This window comes from Alligator sinensis, unplaced genomic scaffold (assembly GCF_000455745.1).
Source record: "Alligator sinensis unplaced genomic scaffold, ASM45574v1 scaffold13_1, whole genome shotgun sequence".
In the NCBI taxonomy this organism is placed as follows: domain Eukaryota; kingdom Metazoa; phylum Chordata; order Crocodylia; family Alligatoridae; genus Alligator; species Alligator sinensis.
The window spans coordinates 2,181,311-2,198,668 of NW_005841909.1; the positions used below are offsets into that span (position 1 = coordinate 2,181,311).

A 17,358-nucleotide genomic window follows, 5' to 3' on the forward strand; every position below is an offset into this window, starting at 1 on the left:
CCCTGTTGGGGGGGGCTGAACCCTTTGTGTGGGAGCCTGTGGGAGGGCAGTAAAATATGTATATGGCACCTTGGACCCAGCTGGCTGTGGCTGACCTCCTGCCCAAATGGGGCCAGGAGGACATGCTTTGACAGTTCAAAGCAGGCCACCACACCTGGAACATCTTTTGGGCGATAGCTGCCCAGATGGCTGGGCAGGGGGCACACATGGCAGTAGTGCTGCACAGAGGCCAACCCTGCAACCACAGTCCACTGGCAGCTGGCCCAGAGGGGCAGGTGCCTCTACTAGCTGTGCAGTCCCCATCTGGGTCTGGCAGGGGCACAGACGGGCACAGACAGGCAGCATCCTCCACTGCCAGACTGCTGCAGTGGGTAGAGGGTGCAGGGAACTCTCAGGGCTGCTGCAGCAGTCCAGCCGGCACAAGGCATAGTGTCCTGTGACAGGGAACCCTAACCCTGTCACGAGGAAGCAGGTGCGCTCCTATAAGGCCAGAACCTTCTGGGCACGGAGGGCTGGGGAGGAAGGGGTTAACTGATGAACTGGGATGGCTAGTCAGCTGACCGGAAGAGGCAGGATTATAAAAACCCTGGGTTGAACAGCATTAGTGAAGTCAGCAGCTGAAGGGGAAGCAGTGCCCCTGAGAGTTCCAGGAAGAAGTTTGGGGAGCGGTCCACAATAGGAAGGGGGAAGCTATGGAAGCCCCTGTGAGATGATGACTGCATCCACAACCAGGACTGTAGCCAGCGGTGCGGAGCCGAGCCGAGCCTTGAAGAGAGTTCTTGTAAGCTGACCCGCTGTGTTGACTGAGTATGTGCAGTTACTTTTTGTTGTTGTTGTAATTATTGAACATACCAGAGGTTTGGGTGAGGCTATTAGGGGTTGGAGGAGGCCTCATGTTTGGGGACCCACTCTGGAGTGGGAGCCCCGGTGCCAGTGAGGGTGCAGCTTGTAGGGGGAACAGCCCCGGCACCAGTGAGGCGCAGAGCAAGACAGGGCTGTGGAGAGCCCGAGTGCCAGTAAGGGCGAAGTTTGGGATGACACAAACCCTGGCACTCAAGGGATGATCTTAAAAAGGCCAGGGAGGCCTGGTGCACCAGGGGGGTGCAAGTATATTTTTGGCTTTTGTTTGGACTGGTGGGGTTGCCCCCTGGCTTTGAACTTACAACCCCCTTGCTGTGGGGCCAGTGCCTGTGCCTCTGGGCCAGGGAGTGCCATGTTCCAGAAGGGAGCAAAAAAGAGGGCCATGAGCCTCCAGGCACTGGAAGGAAAAGCTAGAGCCTCAGAGTCTAACGCTGTTTGGTAGGTTTGGATGGGGAGGCCTAGATAGAGAAAAAGGGGTCAGGCCATCCTGGGAGAGACTCCAACATACTCAATATAATAGGCAGTCTCCTGCTTGCATAATAATTTCCATCAAGACGTGGCAGACGAGATTAGGGTGGGACAGAAGAATTCCAAGAGGGCTCCAAGGGCGCCCCACGTAAGGATGACCGGGAAGGTGGTGCTGGGGAGGGCGACCTGTTACATGTCCCCAGGTACCAATTGGCTGGGCTCCAGAAGCTCCTGAGAGCTAGTAGCCCTGAGCTACTTTCCAGGGCTGCCTTTTATACTGCTGGGGACAGCACAGGTGCTGATCCTGGGCTCTAGCTCCCCCTGGCTGAAGATCCAGGAGGAGCCAGGCAGGGTTATTTTGCCCCAAGTGGCACAATTTGCTCCACAACAAAGTGCATGTCCAAGCACGTGCGCTGAAGCAAAAATCCCTGGCTCAAATTTGCACCGCTTTTATTTGAGTTGCTGCAAGCACACATGCTTGGTTGTGTGGACGCGCCCTATATGTCAGCCCTTCCCTAGTCCCCTGGGACTTTGCCTATCCTTTCTCTGTGACTTTGCAAGCATTGTTGCAAACTCCAAGATCTCTTTACCTAGTTCCTCTCAGCACCCTTGGATGAATTTTGTCAGGCCCTGCTAAGTTAAATTCACTCCAATTTATCACAAAGCTCTCCAATATACTCTGTGCCAAGATCTGTAGCCCTTCACTTTGTTTATGTTAATTCTGTTATTGTTTGGTTATAGTTTGGTTTTTTTGTTTTTTTTGTTTTTTTTTTTTTTTTGTGATGACAGATGCAAAAGTAGTCCTCGACCAGCTTCGCTTTTGCATCTCCTGTTAACAGCAACCTTACCATTGAGCAGCAGACCCACAGTTTCCTTGGCCTTTCTTTTGTAACACATTCACTGAGCCCCTTGTCCTCCTTTTCATCTTTAACACCCTTTGCCGGCTGTACCTCATTTGCTTTCATGAGTTTGTTGTACAAGCTCCTGCTGCTCCCTGGAGTCTCACCCTTCTTTCTACTGCCTGTGTGGCCACCTCAGGCTCCTGCAGTTACTCTTCCATTGTGTTGGAATAGCTTGCCATTGAGGTACTGATACCATATCCTTTAGGAACTGCCAGCCCGCCTGGATCCCTTTATCCTTTAACTTGTGTCCCCCTGGGACCTTACCTTTAAGTCAGTTGAAATCTGACCTTTTCAAGCCCAATGTCCTTGTTTTGCTGTTTTCATGCTTTCCTTTTCTTTGTCAAGAATCCTATCATATCAGGATCCCCTCCTCCAAAGTCCAAGGCAGTAGGAATGTCAAATTTAAGCACATTAATAGGCTTTTGAGCTAACCTAAAAGTGTTCCTTTGCTGCCTTCCCTCTTGTAGCTGGTCTATACTCAGCTGCCCAGGCCCTATATGCTGCCGTTTCTTTCCTTGAAGTAACAGGAGCCCCAGGCTCCCTGTTACAGAGGGCAAGAAACTTCTCCCATCCCCCTACTTCTTTTAAATGCAAAAGCTGAAACGGGAACATGTAAACCGTGTGAAAACAGGAGCTGGCGCCCTAGGCATGGGCCCAGAATGCCTATTCCTTACTTGCATCCAAAGTAAAAAAAAAAAACAAAACAAAAAAATTTCTCTCTGGACCAAATGAATACGCTTCTGATGGACACACAGAGGAACTGTGGTGAAGAGAGGAAAAAATAGCCCTGGTGCTGCTCAAGGCAAAGTACACTGTGCAAGACAGTCTGAGCTACTTACTTCATTTCTCTTCCCCAAGCAGATATGTACCAACTATTCCCACCTCAGATGCCAGTTCTCTCCCCTTCTCCGCAAGAGCCATGCAGAGGTTCTGGGGCCTCCCTTCAGATAACAGCTTGCTAAGAGAAAGTCCCCTAACACTCCAGTAATATCAAGAAGCTTCAGTAGTATATGAATGCATCAGACAGCATGATGATGTCTTTTTCCTGGGCATACTAGAAATATTTCAACCATCTGGACAGCTGAGACCACTGTAAATTGAAGGCATGAATATGTACTAAGATATTATCCACTTTTTAGCAATGCTTTGTTTTATTTTTCTAAAAGACTGCTGAAAATCCAACTGCTTACATTAGAAGTAAAGCATTTCATATATTAACATATTGCAATAATGGTGATGCAGTTAAGAAGGAGATGGGCTCTTCAATTCTAAACCTGTTTAGATACTTATAATGCTATTCTCAAAAATTGCCTTTGGGAATTTAGTTGCTTATGCCTGGTTTCAGTTTGGAAGTGAATTTTTTTGCAGAAATTTTCATTAAAACTCAGCAGGATGCTAAATTTTGAATTTAAAGATACTCATTATCAACACTATCTAGAAGGCCCAGCTTTCTAGGCACTGTACACATACATATTAAGAGTTTTCAAGACAAAGGGTAGAAGAAATATTTTACAGGCAGAGAAGGTTAAGATGCAAAGGAAGTCAGGGGCTGAATGCAGGTCCGCCAATCCCAGTTCAGTTTCTTATGAGGCCATGCCTCATAGGCTAGGGACAGACATTACACACAAACCGGTTAGGTGATCAGAAACTGGTTTAAACCTGTAACAGAACAGACGTTCAGTGCACATAAACCAGTTTCAAAATGTCCAAAACTGGTTTGAGATGCACCTGGTTGAATGTAGTATCAGACTTAACTGTTTGAACTCAAACTGGTTTATGCAATGTCTGTCCCAGACTCCTTCCTGGTTTAAGTTAAACCAGAGTCGCCCAGCATCCCAGCATGATCTCTGGGCTGGGCTCTCTGCTCCACCCCAGTAGGGCTGGCCCCGTCCCTCTGCTCCCCAGCCAGAGCAGGGGCAGGGGTCTGGCCAGGGCCTGGAAGGGGCCAGAGCTCCCTGCAGCACTGCTGCTGCAGTCCACAGCAGCTTTCCCTGCCCCACAGCGTGGCACCCCACTGGGAAGGACCTCTTGCTCCCCGACACGTTGACAGGGGCTGCTGCACCCATGGTTATAACCTATGATTATTCTTCCCTCACTGCTTCAGTGGCTGGGCAGAGGAGTGGCCAGAGCCTGGCCTGCAGGGTCCCTTTGGTGGGGGGCGGGGAGGGGGACTATCCCCCCAACCAGGGCACTGCAGTGGGGTCTACCTGCCCTGGCCAGCACCACTGATATCTGTGCCTGGGCAAGTGGTAGGATAAGCTGCTCTTGCCCCCTCCCTCTGGCATTTGGTGCAGGAGCGGGCTTATCACGCCTCTTGTCCTGGGTACAGAGAGGGTAGTGGTAGCCAGAGTGGACAGACCCTGCTGTGGTGCCTGGGGGCCAAAGGGGGAAATAACCCCACTCCCTGCCCCCTGCCTAAGGGGCCCTATGGGCCAGCATCTGGCTCTGCCCCTTCCCAGCCACTGAAGTGTTGAGGGGGGAGCAACCATGACAAGGGCAGCAGCCCCTGTCACGCTGTCAGGGAGTGCAAGCCCCTTCCTAGCAGGGGGACAGTGCTGCAGGGTGAGGAAAGCTGCTGTGGACCACAGCAGCAGTGGCACTGTGGGGGGGCTCTGGCCCCCCTGCGAGCCCTGGTGCTGCTGCTGTGCACAGTCCACAGCAGCTCTGCCCACCCCGCAGCATGGCACCCCCACTAGGAAAGGGCTTGCACTCCCCAAAAATGTAATAGGGACTGCTTCCCCCACCCCCCAGCCCCACTGCTGTGGCAGCTGGGTGGGAGAATGGCTAGACACCAGCTGGCAGGGATCCTTAGGCAGAGGGGGCAGAAGAGGGCTTATTCCACTGATTGCCCCAGCAGAGAGCGTGCGGTGGTGGTCGGGGTGAGCAGACCCAGCTGCAGTCCCCCAGGGGCAGTGGGGGTAGAGGGGAGAATAACGCCCCCCTCCCTGCTCCCTCTGCCTCAGGGGCCATGCTGGCCAGTGTCTGGCCATGCCCAGCCCTGCTGCTGCAGCAGCGAGAGGGGAATGCCTGGCAGACTTGGCAGGACAGGGAAGGGGGAATTAAAACCCTCTCTGACCAGTTCAGCCAAGGCTACTGCCTGGGCTGGCCATGCCTCCCAGCACAGCTTCCCTGAAGCAGATGGCACGCTCTTGCATCCTCTGGCTCCTGGCCTGAGCAATGTACTTGCATGTGCTGGCATTTCCTCACTCGAGAGGGAATGTCTGCGTAGTTGCAAATTGGTTCAAGTTAGGCAGGTTAGAGTAACCTGGAAAAATTGAATCAATTCAGGTTTTTTGTATGTCTGTCCCAAGCCATACTGCTCATCTGGACTAACACCAGTTGCAGGCTAGCATAAACTTTTTAATTGTGCTGTTTTTCTTCAGAAAGACAGCTTCCAGCTGGTTGCAGCCATTCTATCATTTTAAATTAAGATATTTGATATAAAATAACCTATAGCACCAGGCACACAGCATAAGACTCGGAGGACACGGTTCTGACTCAAGCCCCCCCTCACACAATTCTTCTGATCATCACTGCCTGCAATGCACTGATGGGGCACACCCATTTCCCAACTCTGAGGCCCAAAATCTGAAAGCCTACAGGGCAGAAAGACAGCAAACGTCTCAGTTAGCAAAGGATTTCTGCACCATTGAAGATCCCTAGTCTGAACCTAATGGCGTCACAGAGCATGTACAAACAGGTCCTTTTAGCTTAGGGCTGGGGATAGATTGGATCCTCTCCCCTCCAGCTGAAGTCTGTAACAGTTTTGATGTCCTGCTTTAGCGGGAGCAGAATTTTAAGCAGGGGCAATGCATAGTGGGTGCATGTGCACCCCCTGAGCATGATGGTGCATGCCCAACAAAAAGGCGCTGCTGACAGTGTTGGTGGTGCCCGCGGGCAGTTGCCACTTGCCATTTTCTCCCCCCCCGCTTCCAGCAGCATCTGTGAGCAGTCGGCGATCTCTGCTGGCTGCCGTTGACACTGCCAGCGGCATCTCCCCTGGTCAGTGCTCGCCACCCCGCCACTGCCGACAGTGCTGGTGGCATCTGCGGGAGCTCCTGCTTACCGCCATCGCACTCCCACCACCGCCGCGCCCCCCCAGCCGCCGGGGGCATCCATTGTTCATGGAAGTAAGCCAGTAGTTGGTATATTTAAAATGCTGAATCATCAGAGAAGTTAAGAGTCTAAATTCTGAATCGCCTCTCATGCAATTAAAATCTCAGCCTCCCATCGTTGCACCAGCAACATTTTCTCACCTTAAATTTTATTAAGTTTGATGCTGGCTATGCATAAAATGTAACATACACACAGAATCTGCTGGTATTTGATCCTTTCATAGCAAGTAATGTAGCTTGTGCTCCAGCACTACTTCTTGCTCCAGCATCCTATATAACTAATTGATTAACATAAAAAATGTCCCTAATTTACTGATCTGCTGGATACATAAACACAAAACTATTAATAACAACCAATCTAATAAAGGTATTTCTGCATGAAATGCAGCTTGGACTGAGCAAAATATTGTATAAGCAAATAGTAAATTAAATTTCACTTTATATGAGGTAATGATGTTACATTTATACCATGCCAGAACACCCATCAAAAAAAGTTCCAAAGCCTTTTTTGAGATGATCACGTTGTTTCACTGGGATTGTACATGTGCCAAGTAAGAGGTGCAGTATAAAATACATTTGGACTTCATAGTCAAGGGCCTGTAAATGCATTAATATCCTGCATATGGCAAAATATTATTGCAGTCAGTGATTTATTTGGGAATCTTAAGTCACAAAAGGTCTTACAGCTGCCAACAGAGGTGAGTAGTGTGCCATAGGAGATTAGCAAATGATAATACAAGCCAGAAAAAAACACGCTTAGAAGAAGGGAGAAAAATTCATTCATTTCCCCAGCTGGAAGGTACTGAGGATTCAGATTTAGGAAATAAAGAAATGTGTGGGTTCCAGATCTGGTCTGGAATTATTAAAGGGGTACAGGGATTTTGTTAATTTTAAGACTTAACTAACCCATGTGTTCACATTATTAAGTGCTCTTGCCTTGCAGAAAAAAATACTGTGAAGTTCTAATGCTAATGCTGGAAATTGTGTGTAAGCAATCATTGCTGATATTAGAGGGATGGTCAGGCATATCCAAAGATATAAAATAGAGAAGGCATGGAACAATGGTACAACTAGTAACTGTGCCTTTTTTACCTTTCCAAAGATTTTGTTTCACAAGTTAAATGATATAGGTAAGGATTTCAAACCAGTTAACCACAAGGCTGTTTTTTATAGCACAGAGAATTGAGGGAGCCCCCATCAAATTCGGATACTTCATTTATGAACTCTTTACAAGTTCTCTTGTGTATAAGTATGTCTCCCATGACCTACTAACACCACCAAGGTGAGTCTCTAAATCAGGATGTGGTGCAGTGACTGAGCATGCTGGTTGTGCACTGTAGAGGTCACAAGGCAAGAGAACAGCCATTGAGTAGAAGAAAAGCATGTCCACAATCACTCGTATCCTTTTCTCGACTTCCTCCTTGCAAGCTGGGATGAAAAGCTGCCCCTGGACCTATCTGACCCAATACTCTTGGATGAAAGTCGTCCAAATGAAATGAGTCTCTGCTGAGGTTGCGGACTCCCTGTTGAGGGTATCCAGGTCCTGTTCCCTCACCAGTGCTGTAGTAGTAAAGAAGGTTTGCCTGCATCTTCTGGGATTTGGAAGAGCACAATTCCTAGAGCAGGCCCCTAGGGACCCAGTGCAGCATCCCAGCAACATAGGCTCTCAAGGAAAGACGGGCAGAAATGTCCCACTTTCCTGAATACAACTGTGGAGTGGGAGATGAAGGAAGGTGGCTGGTTGAATTTAGTTATTATTGTGCTTCCAGTAAGGCAAATCCTTGTAGAGTATCCAAACTCTCACTGCCTTGGAGAACACCCAGATGGATCCTTCTCTCTTCCACCCTTGCAGGTTACAAAGACCTCCAGAGGAAGGTAACCAGGACCTCTTGCCTTTTTATGGTCCCACCACCGTACAACAAAAGTTTTTAGCTAGAGGTAGGAACCAAGAACTAGATGAGATCAAGTGGTCATCAAATCCACTTTTCCTAAATGTCTTAAATTCCATACCAAAAGTCGTTAGAGTTTTTGGCTCCCATTAGTCCAACTGGAGTCTGTTCCAGGTGTTTTAAATGGCTCTCTGATTCTTAGATGTTTTCTTCTACTCCCCAGCCTAAGTTTACTCATGACCAACTGTAATAGGGGACTCCCATTCCTATTACATATAAAGAGGGTCCTGTAATTTTTAGGATGCCAGCCCAAGGTGAAGGCCACACTTCCTCTGGGGGGTATATAAGAGGCCTGGCCACAGGAGCTAGGTTGTGAGGGCAGAATCAGTCTAGAGGTAGGAGCTCTGTTAGTAGGACCATGGCTCAGGAGGTGGGAAGCCACAAGCAACTAAACCCCATAGGCAAGCCAGTCAAAAGGAGGTTGCAGCACAGAGAGCAAATATTAGTCACCCCTCTCCCCAACTGTGCTGAAGGCCTGTAACCATTTGAAGAACGAAGTGTGGCAGGTGAGATCACAGGCAGTTTGGAGAGTAAGCCAAGTCTCTCTCTGCAAGAGGGCAGTAGTATGCCTAAGGGCCACAGCTCAAGGATAGTTACACCAACGTATACCATTTCATCTTGTGATGATGATTGGTAACTGGGCCTTACCTCGGACAACTTGATTCTCTTTCTGGTGTTTTGCTTACCCACCTGATATATGTAGAGACAAGAGTCATATTTTCTCAGCTATTTTTTTTTCTTCTACTGGGCCAATGTTTCAGAATAGGTTTTACTGGGGCTGGTCCAAGGGTACTTGGCACCCTAGGTGAACTGTGTACCTTGACACCCCCACTGATGGTCAATTCTAGTGAGCTTTCCTCTGAGATCTTTCCAGAGGTCTTTCTCCGCTTACCGAACCAAAGGTCTTAGACCAAGGTGGAGCCGTAACCAGCCAGGACTGTCATTTAGAATGATGTTCCAGTTATTTTGTTCTGCATATAATTTTGGTGCCCCCCCCAAGTTTTTGGCACCCTACGCAGCTGCCTAGTTCGCCTAATGATTGGCCGGCCCTGGGTTTTACATTCTCCTGCTTATCCTAGCAGCCCTTCTTTGTACTTGTTCTAGATTGAATTTACCTTTCTGAAATACAGGTAGCCCAAACTATGTGCAGTTGTCTAGATGAATCAGCAGTTAGAAGACCTTAAACTTTATAGCTTGTTGGTTTACTTATGATTCTGTATCACTGCACACTTCATCCTAAATCGTAACTGCTATCTCATTTTAGGGTCCTACTGAAGTTGCTCTGTTATTTTAAGTACCTTTTAAGTGGAAGGCAGCTCATTATGCCAACCTTTCAAAACCCAGAGCAAATGTACATTTTCTACCCAATAATTTGTTCAGAAGCATACTGGTTTACAAAAACAAATCTCATCAGCTCTGTCTTATATAAATACAATTAGCTCTTACCCCTCTAACATACTATTGAATCATTTCAAATTCAGAAAACAATTCACCTAACAGGCTACAAAAAGACTTGAAAATAACAAAATGAGCAGATATACCTGTCAAACTGCAGCTAGCCAAATAAAACTGTTGTAGAGTGGAGTAACTTTTTTTTTTTTTTTTTTTCTCTCCAAAAGTGTCATGACCCAAAGGCATGATTTTGTGTGCTTCGGCATCAGAATTATCCCCGCCAGGTTGCAACTTCATTGCACAGGAGAGTTTCCTATTGCAGAGGAGAACCCCGGTGCAGGGACGAGTTTCCCGCCTTTTTGCAGCTTCTTTTGCAGGGTGCATTGCTCAAGTTGCAAGAGGAATGCACGGTGCAAAAGAGTTCCCGCCACCAGTATGCAAATTCGTTCCCCGCTATTGGCTAGTTCTAAATTATTCCCACGTGGCGGCTAGCGATTGGCCTGTTAGCCGTATAAGAGGCTTGAGCGGTTTCCGCCCAAGCCGAAGAGGACTCCACATCCATCTCATGGGGACTCTGGATACACGGCAGGGTAATAGAGACCCTGTGTGAGATTCAGAGGAGAGTGGCGACCTGATCCATCGCCCACCTCTTCCCGTCTTTGAGCGCAAATTTTATAAGACGTATCTCCGATTCCAATTTTGGTGGCGCATTCACCCAGAGCATCCGGAGCTCTGTTCCGTGGAGCCTAGCAAACTTCACGAGACCGTCTGTGTCTGTAACCGCAACTCAAGCAAGTTTTCCAGCCTACACCACTGCCATCTCGGTGTAAGTAAACAATCTTTAAAACTACCGCTAAGCGTTTGTGCCTAATTCCAGCTCGTCGCCCTCCCTCTCCGATCCAGCGTGCCTGGGCTGCTGGCCACAGCCCATGTGCAGCACGAAAAAGGGCTCGGGTTGCTCCCAGCCCGCACAAAAAGGAATAGAGATTGGAACATATACCTGGAACAACTACTCTGCATAAAGGAGTAGGAGTTGGAGTTTGCATCTATAATAATCAGCACTATAATATGAATGTAGTACAAAATCCAGTACTGAAGAGAAGGGGCAGATTTTCCATAGATACAGCCAATTTCCATTACAAGCTATTGTGTGACCTACTGTAGCTCTGCTACAACTTTTATTCAGAAAATTTTGTTTTGCCTGAAATTTTCCAATTTATTCTGAATGCAAGTTTGAAGGATATTTGTCAACTGGTTTCTGAGTCCCAGTTCATTCAGAAGTTACCCCAATTTGAATTTAACATCTGTTTTTTGAAAATATTTGTCTTTGTCCCCATCTTAGGCAAAACCATGAGCTAAAAAATAGGCTCTATTCGTTTCTGGTAAATCAGCAATGATTTGTGACCAATCATACTTCTGCTAAATAGAGTTAGGGGCCCAATCTCCCTGTTACAAAGCTTCTATTCAACCCAATTACTTCAGCATCATGCCTTTGCTAGCTGAATGCAACTAAAGAAATATAAGAGCCCTCCTGTAACAGAGATATCCAGTTCAAATGATCATCCAGTGCTTTCCTGCAAATTAGGAGGCATCTTTAATTGCCCCACATGCAGAACTTGGAATACAAATTCACCTGGATGCACTCATAGGTCTCTGCCACATGTTCAAATTAAAGCTGGCTAGAGAGTTGTTACACATTTTTAGGCACTAACTTTGTAGCTGGTTGGCTCTCTTATAGCTGGCTAGACACTTTTTATGGCATGATAATTATTTTGCACATGTGGCCAGTCTAAATTTATTGTGCAATTAACCAGTCAATTGCATTATATATGTAACATGTAGAAAGGGCCATAATGACCTATTTTACTGGAAAATATTTGCAATCTGCTACATCCGATACGTGTATAGACAAGTGTAGCCACAGCAGGGTATTCTACAATAGCCTGGTTTGCTGGAGACAGAACTGTAGATGATTTCAATCAGAAAAAAACTCTGTACAGCTAGCACTTAGACTAGGTCAAAACACCAACTATTTTTTGAAAGATTGTCCTGAGTTTTGCAGTAAAAATGTATAGCTTTTACTGAAAAGTCAAACCTGAAAACCAATATTATTATTATTATTATTATTATATATATATATATTTTTTTTTTTTTTTTAGAAAATGTTGTGGGCATAGTGTTCAGTTTTTCCTTTAACATACTTATCTAAATGTTTTAACTTTTCATTCTTTTTTTCCATGGAAAAACCAAAAGTGAGAGACAAGAATGCAAGACTTCTTACCAAAAAAAAAAAGGGGTTGTTCATAAAGCCATTGAAAAAACATGGTTTGGTTTTTAAAATTCAGTATTGGCTCTATCAGCTCTTTTGGCAGTAGACAGACAATATGGACATGCTGCTATTCTCTGAGATCGCTGAAGCAGAAATGGAATGACTGAGAACTCCCCAAGCTGTGAACCATTTTGGCAGGAGATAGGCTGTAGTTTGTGCACATCTGTAGACCCCTCTTCATGCTCTTCACCCAGAGCGCCAGATTTAAAGAAACAGGGAGAGGTAGAAATACAGACCTCTGGGTTTTTAACTCAAACACTGTCTAAAAAGGAAAGAAAAACAAACTTCCATTTCCAAGGATAGGACAGTGTACAGCAGTCTTTCTGAACACAAGAAGCTACAGATGCTGGATTTAGGGCAATAGCAATGCAGAGCTGGGTGTCCGCTTAATAGCATTGCCATCCATCTCAAAGTTTTCCAAGTCTCAAAATATACACTAGCCCCAATAAAGAGATAACTATATTAAGTTAAAAGAGAGTTTAAATGGCTTGCCCAGTGTTATACAGGAGTGGTGCTCAACCTTTTAGAGCAGTGAGCTGGGGGTTTACAAACCAGCTGAATCATGGGCTACCACTCCCTACTGGTAATTAAAATAGAAATGATAATTTCTATTTAAAAAAAAAAAAAAATTCACATAATTTTTTTGAGGCTGCTCTGACCTTGGAAGCCTAGTAAAACTGTGTCCCCACTTCCCTGTCTCGGGTCCTGTGAGATCTGAGTGTCAGCATCCTTAGTTAGCTCTGTTTGTAACCGAGTCCCGGCTGCAACTCTGTTACTAAGAGGGGTAGACAGCTGAAGATAATTAACACTCAGTAGGCAAGAGGCGCGCCACACCCTCTGGAGTGAATGAGGCTCAGGAAGGAGAGATGAGAAGGGGAGAAGACCTGTGAGAAACTGCCTTTGGGTACCTACGCGCCGAATTCACACCAAATTCCAAGACGTATTTAAGCAATTGCCGGGGGAAGCCAAGGTGGTTTCCCATCATTCTTCCTAATGTCCATTTAGACTGGACATTAACTGTGAAGAAGTTCTTCCTAGAGTGGCCAAGGTCTGGAACAGGCTCCCAAGGGAGGTGGTGCTCTCCCCTACCCTGGGGGTCTTCAAGAGGAGGTTAGATGAGTATCTAGCTGGGGTCATCTAGACCCAGCCCTCTTTCCTGCCTATGCAGGGGGTCGGACTCGATGATCTATTGAGGTCCCTTCCGACCCTAACATCTATGAATCATATTATCACTCCACCAGGACAAATAATTAGAGATCACTGGCAAAGGTTACCACGCCATTTATGGCCAGTCGTCCGGCAAGAGATTGATCAGATGAAGGAATGAGGGATTATTGAAGAATCCCTAAGTCCCTGGAGAAGCCCCATAGTGGTGGTACTGAACCAGCATGGATCTATCCAGTTGTGCGTGGATTACCGAAAGCTAAACGAGAGATTGCCAGATTTGATGCCTTCCTGATGCCTCAGATCGACGACATGCTAGAAAAGATAGGCCAGGCCCAGTTTATATCCATGTTAGATCTCACAAAGGGGTACTGGCAGATCCTGATGGCAGAAGAAGACAAGGAAAAAATGGTGTTTGGGACCCCATGGGGGCTCTTCCAATTAAAAGGGATGCCTTTCAGGCTACACGGGGTGGCCGCCACCTTCCAACGATTAATGGGGCACCTACTTGATCCACATCAAGAATACGCAGCGGCCTACATCGACGACATTATCATCTCCCCCAGTTGGGAGACTCATTGTGAACATCTGCGGCAGGTACTGGGGAGCCTCCAACGGGCAGGGCTCACAGCAAACCCAAGAAAATGCACTCTGGGGAAGAGGGAAACCCAATACCTGGGGTTCGTAGTAGGCCAAGGAACCATCAAGCCCATAACTGATAAAGTGGCAGCCATAAAACAGCAACCCCTACCACAAATGTTGAAACAGCTCCGATCCTTTCTAGGGTTTGCCAACTATTACCGGCGGTTCATCTCTAACTTCTCAGAGAAAGCCGCCCCACTAACAGAATTGACAAAGGGACACCGCAGCCCGATTTCCTGGAACCCAGAGGCTCTACAGGCCTTTGACCAACTGAAAGAGGCCTTAGGCCAACACCCAGTTTTGTACACTCCGGACTTTTGGAAAACCTTCTTCCTCCAAACAGATGCATCGGTGGTAGCACTGGGCGCGATATTATTCCAGAAAGAACAGGGAGCTGAGAGGCCAGTGGCCTTCGCTAGCAGGAAGCTCAAACCCACAGAGACACGATATTCTACCATAGAAAGGGAATGCCTAGCAGTACGGTGGGGCATAGAATTATTCCAATATTATCTATTAGGCAGGAGGTTCGTGCTGATCACAGACCACATGCCCCTGCGGTGGCTAAGGACAGCTAAATTGAACAATGCTAGGCTTATGAGGCGGTCCCTGGCCTTACAACCTTTTTGTTTTTCAGTGGAGCATCGAGCAGGACGGAGAAGCGGAAATGTAGATTTCCTATCCCAACCAGAAGACAGTCCTAGCAAAGGCCTGACACCCGCCAAGCAAGACCCTGGAAGGTCAAGTACCAAGCTAGGACCTCCTAACGTGAGCAAAAATCGTTAAGGAGAAATCCATGCCTCCGCTTTTGTATGGAGTTAATTTCCTTTTTTTTTTTTTTTTTTGGGGGGGGGGGACCAAGTAACTGGAGGGGGAGGTGTGTAACCGAGTCCCAGCTGCAACTCTGTTACTAAGAGGGGTAGACAGCTGAAGATAATTAATACTCAGTAGGCAAGAGTTGCGCCACACTCTCTGGAGCCAATGAGGCTCAGGAAGGAGAGATAAGAAGGAGAGAAGACTTGCGAGAAAGTGCCTTCGGGCACCTACAGATTGTGAGATGTTGGCGAGGAGCTCTGCGGTGAGAGATCCCGAGGAAGACCCAGAGGCAGGGGCTTGATCCGCCCCTTTTTGCTACATACCTGAAACCCCCAACTTCTGCGGTGAGTCGCAGGGAATGGAGCAGCGGCGCGGTAAAAAGCCACAGCTCCATGCCAAGACGCGGCGGCATTACCCAGGAGGAAAAGGGGGTGGGGGAACACTTGACCCAACCCTGAAGAAACGAGACCCTGACCCCTCATCGGAGGACAAGAGGGTGGGGGCAAAGGAAAAGACTGCGAAAAAGCCATGATCCCCATGCCGGCACGAGACGCAGCCAGGGAATCCTGGTGCCAGTGTTCATCAGCCGCTAATGAGGCAATTAGTGGCTGATAACTGGGACAATGCCCGGTACTTACCAACTGAGTAAGTTGGCGGCGATTGGCCTGAATACACAGGGGGTCTCTAGGGAGAGTCCAACAAGCTGCCTCCTCTGCCAGGTGTTCCTGGAAAGAGTAATACCAGACTAAGAATAATAAAGCACCGTTACCATACACCAATCCAGTGTGGTCCTTCCCACGGGTACCTGCGTGGTTAACATCTCCTCCCTCCCCATTTTGTTTAAACATCAAAAGTCATGGTAGGCGAGAATCTCGGGGTTAAGGGGGTACCCAACGCCGACACGCTGACACTGTTTAAGGAAGTGAAAACATACCATTGACTATGTAACACAACCAATGTCAAAATATCAATCAATCCTCCAGATCCAGACTCATCAGGCCAACATATATGAAGAACCAGAACCAAATAATAACTTATGCCCAGTTCACCCTGCATTTCACACCCTAAATATCATTACTTCCTGCTAAATATTAATTATAGGAGGATTTAGCTATCACACATCCACAAAAATCAGACCTGGACAGAAAGCTAATGGAGTAATACTCCATTCCCAGAAATCCTCTCTGGAACAAGATTGATGCTGGAAAGTGCATGTTTGCCATTAAAAAAAAAAAATCTGCTGTGTGTACACAAAAGCTTTATTCCCTTCCTTGATGAAAGCAAACACACACAAATAGAGGCCCACTGAAAACAACGTTGTCCTCTAGATTTTGCAACTAAGTGCACTCACAAATCATTATGTCAGACCTGCCTAGGTACTAGAGTTATCTTTTTTATTTAATCTGGAATATACTTTCTAACCTTTAATATGGCAGAGGCAGTAATGCATTTCAACCACAAACCACGTAATTCCTTAGCGTAGTACAGCTTCCACTGGAAAAAATCAGCACCTGTTAATAGCCACCGCTCCCTTCAGTTATTTCCTATACCAAGTATTAGGGACACCTACAATAAAGCGCTGGGTTTAAATATTCCATTTGTGGCAGGATGGATTTCCCCGGTGGCATGAGGCCAAGGCATATGTGGAGAAACAGGCGGCTTCTCATTCATGGTGTCAGCTCTAGTGGATTTGTGGCTCTGCAGCTGGAAGAGAGGTGCACACTGAGTTGCCAAAAAACCACACAGGGAATCCAGTGTAAAATGAATGCAGGCTCATTACCTTTTTCACCAATTTCTTCTGTGCCCTGGCCCCGTACACAGATCCAGGGGGTGCACGCCCTGTCACATGCTTGCCTGGGGGTGCACGCAGTGGCGGGAACTGCCCCCCCCCGCCACCCTGGCTGGGCAGCTCCTGTTGGTGCCCCTTCACTTTGGCACCCAGGGCGGTCATCCCACTCGCCCCCGCCTTGCTACGGTACTAGCCCTGGGATTGTGAGGGCAGCTCTGCTCTAGACTCTCTCTCTCTCTCTCTGTAGTAAGCCAACTCCAAGGGAACAACACGGCCTGGGGGCACAAGTGGAGCTGGGCCTCCATGTTCAGAGCCACAGAATCTCAGGGATATGTAGAGCTTAACAGTAGAAGCCCACTTCCACTACCCCGCCCACCAGAATGGTTCAGGGCAGGCTTCAAATGAAGAGGTGTTTTCCTTCCTCATCAGCCCCTGCTGTAGAAGGGGATAGCCAGGGCCACTGCCTGGAAACTTCTCACCTCTGCCTTGCTCATCCAGTTCTTTATCTTTCACGTGAAGTGCTGACGTTAAAAACCCAACGTGCTTTTCAGACAAACAGAGACGTCTTTCCCAGGATACCTGCCTAATGTCTTCAACCTGAAATTTCCTGTTGTGAAATAGAGTATTTCTATTCACTTCTCATACCCAACAAAGACTGAATTGATGCCATCACAATGATGACCAGGGTCCACTGAAGAGAAAAGACTACACATCTGTGCTGGGTGAATGAAGTAGTTCCAATGCATAATTCCCTACGGTCCCTTGAGGCTTGGAAGGTGTTCAGCTGATGTATAAATTGGAACAGATGATTGTGACCAGTCCTTGCACTTTTTGCCTGGTTGTAAGTGTTGGCTTGCAGCAACACTTTTTGCCTGGTTGTAAGTGTTGCTTGCCTGGTTGTATGTGAACAAGGTGTGGCATGCAGCAAAGAGGT

At 47.3% G+C, this 17,358-nt stretch overlaps 1 long non-coding RNA gene across 1 annotated transcript; it reads left to right on the forward strand.

Moving 5' to 3' along the window:
- The first annotated feature begins 622 nt into the window (after nucleotides 1-622).
- Nucleotides 623-15,394, forward strand: LOC102371281. The gene is made up of 3 exons (XR_323231.1): nucleotides 623-807; nucleotides 14,457-14,587; nucleotides 14,768-15,394. It is a non-coding gene; the product is annotated as an uncharacterized LOC102371281 (long non-coding RNA).
- The last annotated feature ends 1,964 nt before the right edge of the window (nucleotides 15,395-17,358 follow it).